General features: G+C 43.0%; 1 long non-coding RNA gene across 1 annotated transcript; it reads left to right on the top strand.

Moving 5' to 3' along the window:
* The first annotated feature begins 2,179 nt into the window (after nucleotides 1–2,179).
* Nucleotides 2,180–10,250, top strand: LOC139747012 (uncharacterized). The gene is made up of 2 exons (XR_011712296.1): nucleotides 2,180–3,997; nucleotides 5,521–10,250. It is a non-coding gene; the product is annotated as an uncharacterized lncRNA (long non-coding RNA).
* The last annotated feature ends 1,235 nt before the right edge of the window (nucleotides 10,251–11,485 follow it).

The raw sequence follows: 11,485 nt of genomic DNA, 5'->3' as shown, positions 1-11,485 counted from the left end.
GAAAGAAAAGACAGCTACCTGGGTCAGAGGAGTGCAACTTGACAACACTAAAATGCTGGCTCACTAAGCAGATGTCACTAACCCTCCAGATACTCAGGCAGGTAGTACTGGTAACATACCTCCCTGGTTGTTGGCTGCCTGCCAAATACTACCTGCTACTACAAACACCATTTCAAAATATACCAAGACACTTCATACCCACAATGCAATTACCTCAGCAGAGACACACAATACATAATAATCATCTGCTATGCACTCTCAGTGAATAGGTCTGCTCTCAACATCACCACATGTATAACCTATGGCTCTCACTGTTGGACATGGGCTTTCTGGGTGCTGAAGGAGCCTCATAAAGATAGAAGGGACTCTTCTGACCCAGGTAGCTGTCTTTTCTTTTTGTCTCAATAACATGTGGACCATGTATATATTTATATTTATTTTACTTTGTCGCTGTCTCCCGCATTAGCGAGTTAGCGCAAGGAAACAGACGAAAGAATGGCCCAACAACCCACCCACATACACATGTATGTACATACACGTCCACACACGCAAATATACATACCAACACATCTCAACGTATACATGTATACACACACAGACATATACATATGTACATAATTCATACTGTCTGCCTTTATTCATTCCCGTCATATGTATATATATATATATATATATATATATATATATATATATATATATATACATACATATACATAGGGTGGGGGAGGGGGCGAAAATCCTGGGAGCCTTGAAGAATGTGTGGAAGTCGAGAACATTATCTCGGAAAGCAAAAATGGCTATGTTTGAAGAAATAGTGGTTCCAACAATGTTGTATGGTTGCGAGGCGTGGGCTATGGATAGAGTTGTGCGCAGGAGGGTGGATGTGCTGGAAATGAGATGTTTGAGGACAATATGTGGTGTGAGGTGGTTTGATCGAGTAAGTAATGTAAGGGTAAGAGAGATGTGTGGAAATAAGAAGAGCGTGGTTGAGAGAGCAGAAGAGGGTGTTTTGAAATGGTTTGGACACATGGAGAGAATGAGTGAGGAAAGATTGACCAAGAGGATATATGTGTCGGAGGTGGAGGGAACGAGGAGAAGTGGGAGACCAAATTGGAGGTGGAAAGATGGAGTGAAAAAGATTTTGAGTGATCGGGGCCTGAACATGCAGGAGGGTGAAAGGCGGGCAAGGAATAGAGTGAATTGGATTGATGTGGTATACTGGGGTCGACGTGCTGTCAATGGATTGAATCAGGGCATGTGAAGCATCTGGGGTAAACCATGGAAAGTTGTGTGGGGCCTGGATGTAGAAAGGGAGCTGTGGTTTTGGGCAGTATTGCATGACAGCTAGAGACTGGGTGTGAACGAATGGGGCCTTTGTTGTCTTTTCCTAGCGCTACCTCGCACACATGAGGGGGGAGGGGGATGTTATTCCAAGTGTGGTGAGGTGGCGATGGGAATGAATAAAGGCAGACAGTGTGAATTGTGTGCATGTGTATATATGTATATGTCTGTGTGTGTATATACATATATGTGTACATTGAGATGTATGGGTATGTATATTTGCGTGTGGGGACGTGTATGTATATACATGTGTATGGGGGTGGGTTGGGCCATTTCTTTCGTCTGTTTCCTTGCGCTACCTCGCAACCGCGAGAGACAGCGACAAAGCAAAATAAATATATATATATTTTTTTTTCATACTATTTGCCATTTCCTGCATTAGCGATGTAGCATTAAGAACAGAGGACTGGGCCTTTGAGGGAATATCCTCACATGGCCCCCTTCTCTGTTCCTTCTTTTGGAAAAAAAAAAAATATATATATATATATATATATATATATATATATATATATATATATGTCAAGGCTTTATTATGGCGGATGACCAACTACCTACCCTCATGTATCCAAGATATAGTTGTACTTTGTGAAATGAAGACAATTGAGAAACATCATAAGCCAATATTCCAGTTTCATGATAAGAGAAGTGGTCCAGGCAGTATGATACAGTGGTTGAATTGATGAAAACTACTATTGACGTTTGTGTAAATGAATTATACATTTCCCTTTTTCCATAGCCAGAGGTTGAACCATAATGTGACATTCATTTTTTTAATTTCATTTCAAGATAGAAGTTTCAGTTTTCAAAATTCTTTCTTACATTTTTCATATGTATGTGTATGTATTTTTTTTTTTTTTTTTTTTTTTTTTTTTTTTTTTTTTACTTTGTCGCTGTCTCCCGCGTTTGCGAGGTAGCGCAAGGAAACAGACGAAAGAAATGGCCCAACCCCCCCCATACACATGTACATACACACGTCCACACACGCAAATATACATACCTACACAGCTTTCCATGGTTTACCCCAGATGCTTCACATGCCTTGATTCAATCCACTGACAGCACGTCAACCCCTGTATACCACATCGCTCCAATTCACTCTATTCCTTGCCCTCCTTTCACCCTCCTGCATGTTCAGGCCCCGATCACACAAAATCCTTTTCACTCCATCTTTCCACCTCCAATTTGGTCTCCCTCTTCTCCTCGTTCCCTCCACCTCCGACACATATATCCTCTTGGTCAATCTTTCCTCACTCATTCTCTCCATGTGCCCAAACCATTTCAAAACACCCTCTTCTGCTCTCTCAACCACGCTCTTTTTATTTCCACACATCTCTCTTACCCTTACGTTACTTATTCGATCAAACCACCTCACACCACACATTGTCCTCAAACATCTCATTTCCAGCACATCCATCCTCCTGCGCACAACTCTATCCACAGCCCACGCCTCGCAACCATACAACATTGTTGGAACTACTATTCCTTCAAACATACCCATTTTTGCTTTCCGGGATAATGTTCTCGACTTCCACACATTTTTCAAGGCTCCCAAAATTTTCGCCCCCTCCCCCACCCTATGATCCACTTCCGCTTCCATGGTTCCATCCGCTGACAGATCCACTCCCAGATATCTAAAACACTTCACTTCCTCCAGCCTCTCACCATTCAAACTCACCTCCCAATTGACTTGACCCTCAACCCTACTGTACCTAATAACCTTGCTCTTATTGACATTTACTCTTAACTTTCTTCTTCCACACACTTTACCAAACTCCGTCACCAGCTTCTGCAGTTTCTCACATATATATATATATATATATGTGTGTATATGTGTGTATGTGTGTATATGTGTGTATATGTGTGTGTATGTATATATAAATATTATCCCTGGGGATAGGGGTGGAAGAATACTTCCCACGCATTCCTCACGTGTCGTAGAAGGCGACTAGAGGGGATGGGAGGGGGGGCCAGAAATCCTCCCCTCCTTGTATTTTTAACTTTCTAAAAAATGGGAAACAGAAGGAGTCACGCGGGGAGTGCTCATACTCCTCGTAGACTCAGGTTGGGGTGTCTAAATGTGTGTGGATGTAACCAAGATGTGAAAAAAGGAGAGATAGGTAGTATGTTTGAGGAAAGGAACGTGGATGTTTTGGCTATGAGTGAGACGAAGCTCAAGGGTAAAGGGGAAGAGTGGTTTGGGAATGTCTTGGGAGTAAAGTCAGGGGTTAGTGAGAGGACAGGAGCAAGGGAAGGAGTAGCAGTACTCCTGAAACAGGAGTTGTGGGAGTGTGATAGAATGTAAGAAAGTAAATTCTCGATTAATATGGGTAAAACTGAAAGTTGATGGAGACAGATGGGTGATTATTGGTGCATATGCACCTGGGCATGAGAAGAAAGATCATGAGAGGCAAGTGTTTTGGGAGCAGCTGAATGAGTGTGTTAGCGGTTTTGATGCACGCGACCGGGTTATAGTGATGGGTGATTTGAATGCAAAGGTGAGTAATGTGGCAGTTGAGGGAATAATTGGTGTACATGGGGTGTTCAGTGTTGTAAATGGAAATGGTGAAGAGCTTGTAGATTTATGTGCTGAAAAAGGACTGGTGATTGGGAATACCTGGTTTAAAAAGCGAGATATACATAAGTATACGTATATAAGGTATAAGTTTGTTGAGTATTCCTGGTAAATTATATGGGAGGGTATTGATTGAGAGGGTGAAGGCATGTACAGAGCATCAGATTGGGGAAGAGCAGTGCGGTTTCAGAAGTGGTAGAGGATGTGTGGATCAGGTGTTTGCTTTGAAGAATGTATGTGAGAAATACTTAGAAAAGCAAATGGATTTGTATGTAGCATTTATGGATCTGGAGAAGGCATATGATAGAGTTGATAGAGATGCTCTGTGGAAGGTATTAAGAATATATGGTGTGGGAGGCAAGTTGTTAGAAGCAGTGAAAAGTTTTTATCGAGGATGTAAGGCATGTGTACGTGTAGGAAGAGAGGAAAGTGATTGGTTCTCAGTGAATGTAGGTTTGCGGCAGGGGTGTGTGATGTCTCCATGGTTGTTTAATTTGTTTATGGATGGGGTTGTAAAGGAGGTAAATGCAAGAGTCCTGGAAAGAGGGGCAAGTATGAAGTCTGTTGGGGATGAGAGAGCTTGGGAAGTGAGTCAATTGTTGTTCGCTGATGATACAGCGCTGGTGGCTGATTCATGTGAGAAACTGCAGAAGCTGGTGACTGAGTTTGGTAAAGTGTGTGGAAGAAGAAAGTTGAGAGTAAATGTGAATAAGAGCAAGGTTATTAGGTACAGTAGGGGTGAGGGTCAAGTCAATTGGGAGGTGAGTTTGAATGGAGAAAAACTGGAGGAAGTGAAGTGTTTTAGATATCTGGGAGTGGATCTGTCAGCGGATGGAACCATGGAAGCGGAAGTGGATCATAGGGTGGGGGAGGGGGCGAAAATTTTGGGAGCCTTGAAAAATGTGTGGAAGTCGAGAACATTATCTCGGAAAGCAAAAATGGGTATGTTTGAGGGAATAGTGGTTCCAACAATGCTGTATGGTTGCGAGGCGTGGGCTATGGATAGAGATGTGCGCAGGAGGATGGATGTGCTGGAAATGAGATGTTTGAGGACAATGTGTGGTGTGAGGTGGTTTGATCGAGTAAGTAACGTAAGGGTAAGAGAGATGTGTGGAAATAAAAAGAGCGTGGTCGAGAGAGCAGAAGAGGGTGTTTTGAAATGGTTTGGGCACATGGAGAGAATGAGTGAGGAGAGATTGACCAAGAGGATATATGTGTCGGAGGTGGAGGGAACGAGGAGAAGAGGGAGACCAAATTGGAGGTGGAAAGATGGAGTGAAAAAGATTTTGTGTGATCGGGGCCTGAACATGCAGGAGGGTGAAAGGAGGGCAAGAAATAGAGTGAATTGGAGTCATGTGGTATACAGGGGTTGACGTGCTGTCAGTGGATTGAAGCAAAGCATGTGAAGCGTCTGGGGTAAACCATGGAAAGCTGTGTAGGTATGTATATTTGCGTGTGTGGACGTGTGTATGTACATGTGTATGGGGGGGGGGGGTTGGGCCATTTCTTTCGTCTGTTTCCTTGCGCTACCTCGCAAACGCGGGAGACAGCGACAAAGTATAAAAAAAAAAAAAAAAAAAAAAAAAAAAAAAAACGTATATAAGTAGGAGAGATGGCCAGAGAGCATTATTGGATTACGTGTTAATTGACAAGCGTGCGAAAGAGAGACTTTTGGATGTAAATGTGCTGAGAGGTGCAACTGGAGGGATGTCTGATCATTATCTTGTGGAGGCTATGGTGAAGATTTGTATGGGTTTGCAGAAAAGAAGAGTGAATGTTGGGCTGAAGAGGGTGGTGAGAGTAAGTGAGCTTGGGAAGGAGACTTGTGTGAGGAAGTACCAGGAGAGACTGAGTACAGAATGGAAAAAGGTGGGAATGATGGAAGTAAGGGGAGTGGGGGAGGAATGGGATGTATTTAGGGAATCAGTGATGGAGTGCGCAAAAGATGCCTGTGGCATGAGAAGCGTGGGAGGTGGGTTGATTAGGAAGGGTAGTGAGTGGTGGGATGAAGAAGTAAGATTATTAGTGAAAGAGAAGAGAGAGGCATTTGGACGATTTTTGCAGGGAAAAAATGCAATTGAGTGGGAGATGTATAAAAGAGAGACAGGAGGTCAAGAGAAAGGTGCAAGGGGTGAAAAAGAGGGCAAATGAGAGTTGGGGTGAGAGAGTATCATTAAGTTTTAGGGAGAATAAAAAGATGCTCTGGAAGGAGGTAAATAAAGTGCATAAGACAAGGGAGCAAATGGGAACTTCAGTGAAGGGGGCTAATGGGGAGGTGATAACAAGTAGTGGTGATGTGAGAAGGAGATGGAGTGAGTATTTTGAAGGTTTGTTGAATGTGTTTGATGATAGAGTGGCAGATATAGGGTGTCTTGGTCGAGGTGGTGTGCAAAGTGAGAGGGTTGGGGAAAATGATTTGGTAATCGGAGAAGAGGTAGTAAAAGCTTTGCGGAAGATGAAAGCCGGCAAGGCAGCAGGTTTGGATGGTATTGCAGTGGAATTTATTAAAAAAGGGGGGTGACTGTATTGTTGACTGGTTGGTAAGGTTATTTAATGTATGTATGACTCATGGTGAGGTGCCTGAGGATTGGCGGAATGCGTGCATAGTGCCATTGTACAAAGGCAAAGGGGATAAAAGTGAGTGCTTAAATTACAGAGGTATAAGTTTGTTGAGTATTCTTGGTAAATTATATGTGAGGGTATTGATTGAGAGGGTGAAGGCATGTACAGAGCATCAGATTGGGGAAGAGCAGTGTGGTTTCAGAAGTGGTAGAGGATGTGTGGATCAGGTGTTTGCTTTGAAGAATGTATGTGAGAAATACTTAGAAAAGCAAATGGATTTGTATGTAGCATTTATGGATCTGGAGAAGGCATATGATAGAGTTGATAGAGATGCTCTGTGGAAGGTATTAAGAATATATGGTGTGGGTGGCAAGTTGTTTGAAGCAGTGAAAAGCTTTTATCGAGGATGTAAGGTATGTGTACGTGTAGGAAGAGAGGAAAGTGATTGGTTCTCAGTGAATGTAGGTTTGCGGCAGGGGAGTGTGATGTCTCCATAGTTGTTTAATTTGTTTATGGATGGGGTTGTTAGGGAGGTGAATGCAAGAGTTTTGGAAAGAGGGGCAAGAATGAAGTCTGTTGTGGATGAGAGAGCTTGGGAAGTGAGTCAGTTGTTGTTCGCTGATGATACAGCGCTGGTGGCTGATTCATGTGAGAAACTCCAGAAGCTGGTGACTGAGTTTGGTAAAGTGTGTGAAAGAAGAAAGTTAAGAGTAAATGTGAATAAGAGCAAGGTTATTAGGTACAGTAGGGTTGAGGGTCAAGTCAATTGGGAGGTAAGTTTGAATGGAGAAAAACTGGAGGAAGTAAAGTGTTTCAGATATCTGGGAGTGGATCTGGCAGCGGATGGAACCATGGAAGCGGAAGTGAATCACAGGGTGGGGGAGGGGTCGAAAATCCTGGGAGCCTTGAAGAATGTGTGGAAGTCGAGAACATTATCTCGGAAAGCAAAAATGGGTATGTTTGAAGGAATAGTGGTTCCAACTATGTTGTATGGTTGCGAGGCGTGGGCTATGGATAGAGTTGTGTGCAGGAGGGTGGATGTGCTGGAAATGAGATGTTTGAGGACAATGTGTGGTGTGAGGTGGTTTGATCGAGTAAGTAATGTAAGGGTAAGAGAGATGTGTGGAAATAAAAAGAGCGTGGTTGAGAGAGCAGAAGGGGGTGTTTTGAAATGGTTTGGGCACATGGAGAGAATGAGTGAGGAAAGATTGACCAAGAGGATATATGTGTCGGAGGTGGAGGGAACGAGGAGAAGTGAGAGACCAAATTGGAGGTGGAAAGATGGAGTGAAAAAGATTTTGAGTGATCGGGGACTGAACATGCTAGAGGGTGAAAGGCGGGCAAGGAATAGAGTGAATTGGATCGGTGTGGTGTACCAGGGTTGGCATGCTGTCGGTGGATTGAATCAGGGCATGTGAAGCGTCTGGGGTAAACCATGGAAAGCTGTGTGGGACCTGGATGTGGAATGGGAGCTGTGGTGTCAGGGCATTATTGCATGACAGCTAGAGACTGAGTGTGAACGAATGAGGCCTTTGTTGTCTTTTCCTAGCGCTACCCCGCACACATGAGGGGGGAGGGGGATGGTATTCCATGTGTGGCGAGGTGGCGGTGGGAGTGAATAAAGGCAGACAGTGAGAATTGTGTGCATGGGTATATATGTATGTGTCTGCGTGTGTATATATGTGTGTACATTGAGATGTATAGGTATGTATATTTGCGTGTGTGGACGTGTGTGTATATCCATGTGTATTGGGGTGGGTTGGGCCATTTCTTTCTTCTGTTTCCTTGCGCTACCTCGCAAACGCGGGAGACAGCGACAAAGCAAAATAAATAAATAAATATATATATATATATATATATATATATATATATATATATATATATATATATATATATATATACGTGTATGTATATACATGTGTATGTGGGTGGGTTGGGCCATTCTTTCGTCTGTTTCCTTGCACTACCTTGCTAACGCGGGAGATAGCAACAAAGCAAAATAGATAATAAATATATATATATATATATATTGTTATATGCAAGAGTTTTGGAAAGAGGGGACAAGTATGAAGTCTGTTGGGGATGAGAGAGCTTGGGAAGTGAGTCAGTTGTTGTTCGCTGATGATACAGCGCTGGTGGCTGATTCATGTGAGAAACTGCAGAAGCTGGTGACTGAGTTTGGTAAAGTGTGTGAAAGATGAAAGTTAAGAGTAAATGTGAATAAGAGCAAGGTTATTAGGTACAGTAGGGTTGAGGGTCAAGTCAATTGGGAGGTGAGTCTGAATGGAGAAAAACTGGAGGAAGTGAGGTGTTTTAGATATCTGGGAGTGGATCTGGCAGCGGATGGAACCATGGAAGAGGAAGTGGATCATAGGGTGGGGAGGGGGCGAAAATTCTGGGAGCCTTGAAGAATGTGTGGAAGTCGAGAACATTATCTCGGAAAGCAAAAATGGGTATGTTTGAAGGAATAGTGGTTCCAACAATGTTGTATGGTTGCGAGGCGTGGGCTATGGATAGAGTTGTGCGCAGGAGGATGGATGTGCTGGAAATGAGATGTTTGAGGACAATGTGTGGTGTGAGGTGGTTTGATCGAGTGAGTAACGTAAGGGTAAGAGAGATGTGTGGAAATAAAAAGAGCGTGGTTGAGGGAGCAGAAGAGGGTGTTTTGAAATGGTTTGGGCACATGGAGAGAATGAGTGAGGAAAGATTGACCAAGAGGATATATGTGTCGGAGGTGGAGGGAACGAGGAGAAGAGGGAGACCAAATTGGAGGTGGAAAGATTTAGTGAAAAAGATTTTGTGTGATCGGGGCCTGAACATGCAGGTAGGTGAAAGGAGGGCAAGGAATAGAGTGAATTGGAGCGATGTGGTATACCGGGGTTGATGTGCTGTCAGTGGATTGAATCAGGGCATGTGAAGCGTCTGGGGTAAACCATGGAAAGCTGTGTAGGTATGTATATTTGCGTGTGTGGACGTATGTATATACATGTGTATGGGGGTGGGTTGGGCCATTTTCTTTCGTCTGTTTCCTTGCGCTACCTCGCAAACGCGGGAGACAGCAAAAAAAAAAAAAAAAAAAAAAATTGTTATAGTGATGGGTGATTTGAATGCAGAGGTGAGTAATGTGGCAGTTGAGGGAATAATTGGTGTACATGGGGTATTCAGTGTTGTAAATGGAAATGGTGAAGAGCTTGTAGATTTATGTTCTGAAAAAGGACTGGTGACTGGGAATACTTGGTTTAAAAAGAGAGATATACATAAGAATATGTATGTAAGTAGGAGAGATGGCCAGAGAGCATTATTGGATTATGTGTTAATTGATAGGTGCACGAAAGAGAGACTTTTGGATGTTAATGTGCTGAGAGGTGCAACTGGAGGAATGTCTGATCCATTATCTTGTGGAGGCAAAGGTGAAGATTTGTAGAGGTTTTCAGAAAAGAAGAGAGAATGTTGGGGTGAAGAGAGTGGTGAGAGTAAGTGAGCTTGGGAAGGAGACTTGTGTGAGGAAGTACCAGGAGAGACTGAGTACAGAATGGGAAAAGGTGAGAACAAAGGACATAAGGGGAGTGGGGGAGGAATGGGATGTATTTAGGGAAGCAGTGATGGCTTGCGCAAAAGATGCTTTTGGTATGAGAAGCGTGGGAGGAGGGCAGATTAAAAAGGGTAGTGAGTGGTTGGATGAAGAAGTAAGATTATTAGTGAAAGAGAAGAGAGAGGCATTTGGATGATTTTTGCAGGGAAATAATGCAAATGAGTGGGAGATGTATAAAAGAAAGAAGCAGGAAGTCAAGAGAAAGGTGCAAGAGGTGAAAAAGAGGCCAAATGAGAGTTAGGGTGAGAGAGTATCATTAAATTCTAGGGAGAATAAAAAGATGTTTTGGAAGGAGGTAAATAAAGTGCGTAAGACAAGGGAACAAATGGGAACTTCAGTGAAGTGGGCAAATGGGAATTTGATAACAAGTAGTGGTGATGTGAGAAGGAGATGGAGTGAGTATTTTGAAGGTTTGTTGAATGTGTTTGATGATAGAGTGGCAAATATAGTGTGTTTTGGTCGAGGTGGTGTGCAAAGTGAGAGGGTTAGGGAGAATGATTTGGTAAACAGAGAAGAGGTAGTTAAAACCTTGCAGAAGGTGAAAGCCAGCAAAGCAGCGGGTTTGGATGGTATTGCGGTGGAATTTATTAAAAAAGGGGGTGACTGTATTGTTGACTGGTTGGTAAGGTTAATGTATGTATGACTCATGGTGAGGTGCCTGAGGATTGGTGGAATGCTTGCATAGTGCCATTGTACAAAGGGAAAGGGGATAAAAGTGTGTGCTCAAATTACAGAGGTATAAGTTTGTTGAGTATTCCTGGTAAACTATATGGGAGGGTATTGATTGAGAGGATGAAGGCATGTACAGAGCATCAGATTGGGGAAGAACAGTGTGGTTTCAGAAGTAGTAGAGGATTTGTGGATCAGGTGTTTGCTTTGAAGAATGTATGTGAGAAATACTTAGAAAAGCAAATGGATTTGTATGTAGCATTTATGGATCTGGAGAAGGCAAATGATAGAGTTGATAGAGATGCTCTGTGGAAGGTATTAAGAATATATGATGTGGGAGGCAAGTTGTTAGAAGCATTGAAAAGTTTTTATCGAGGATGTAAGGCATGTGTACGTGTAGGGAGAGAGGAAAGTGATTGGTTCTCAGTGAATGTAGGTTTGAGGCAAGGGTGTGTGATGTCTCGATGGTTGTTTAATTTGTTTATGGATGGGGTTGTTAGGGAGGTGAATGCAAGAGCTTTGGAAAGAGGGGTAAGTATGCAGTCTGTTGTGGATGAGAGAGCTTGGGAAGTGAGTCTGTTGTTGTTCGCTGATGATACAGCGCTGGTGGCTGATTCATGTGAGAAACTGCAGAAGCTGGTGACTGAGTTTGGTAAAGTGTGTGAAAGAAGAAAGTTGAGAGTAAATATGAATAAGAGCAAGGTTATTAGGTACAGTAGGGTTGAGGGACAAGTCAATTGGGAGGTAAG

Source organism: Panulirus ornatus, chromosome 67 (genome assembly GCF_036320965.1).
Source record: "Panulirus ornatus isolate Po-2019 chromosome 67, ASM3632096v1, whole genome shotgun sequence".
Classification (NCBI taxonomy): Eukaryota; Metazoa; Arthropoda; class Malacostraca; order Decapoda; family Palinuridae; genus Panulirus; species Panulirus ornatus.
The sequence above is the reverse complement of the archived record's forward strand: the minus strand, read 5'-3'. Positions and strand labels throughout refer to the sequence as shown.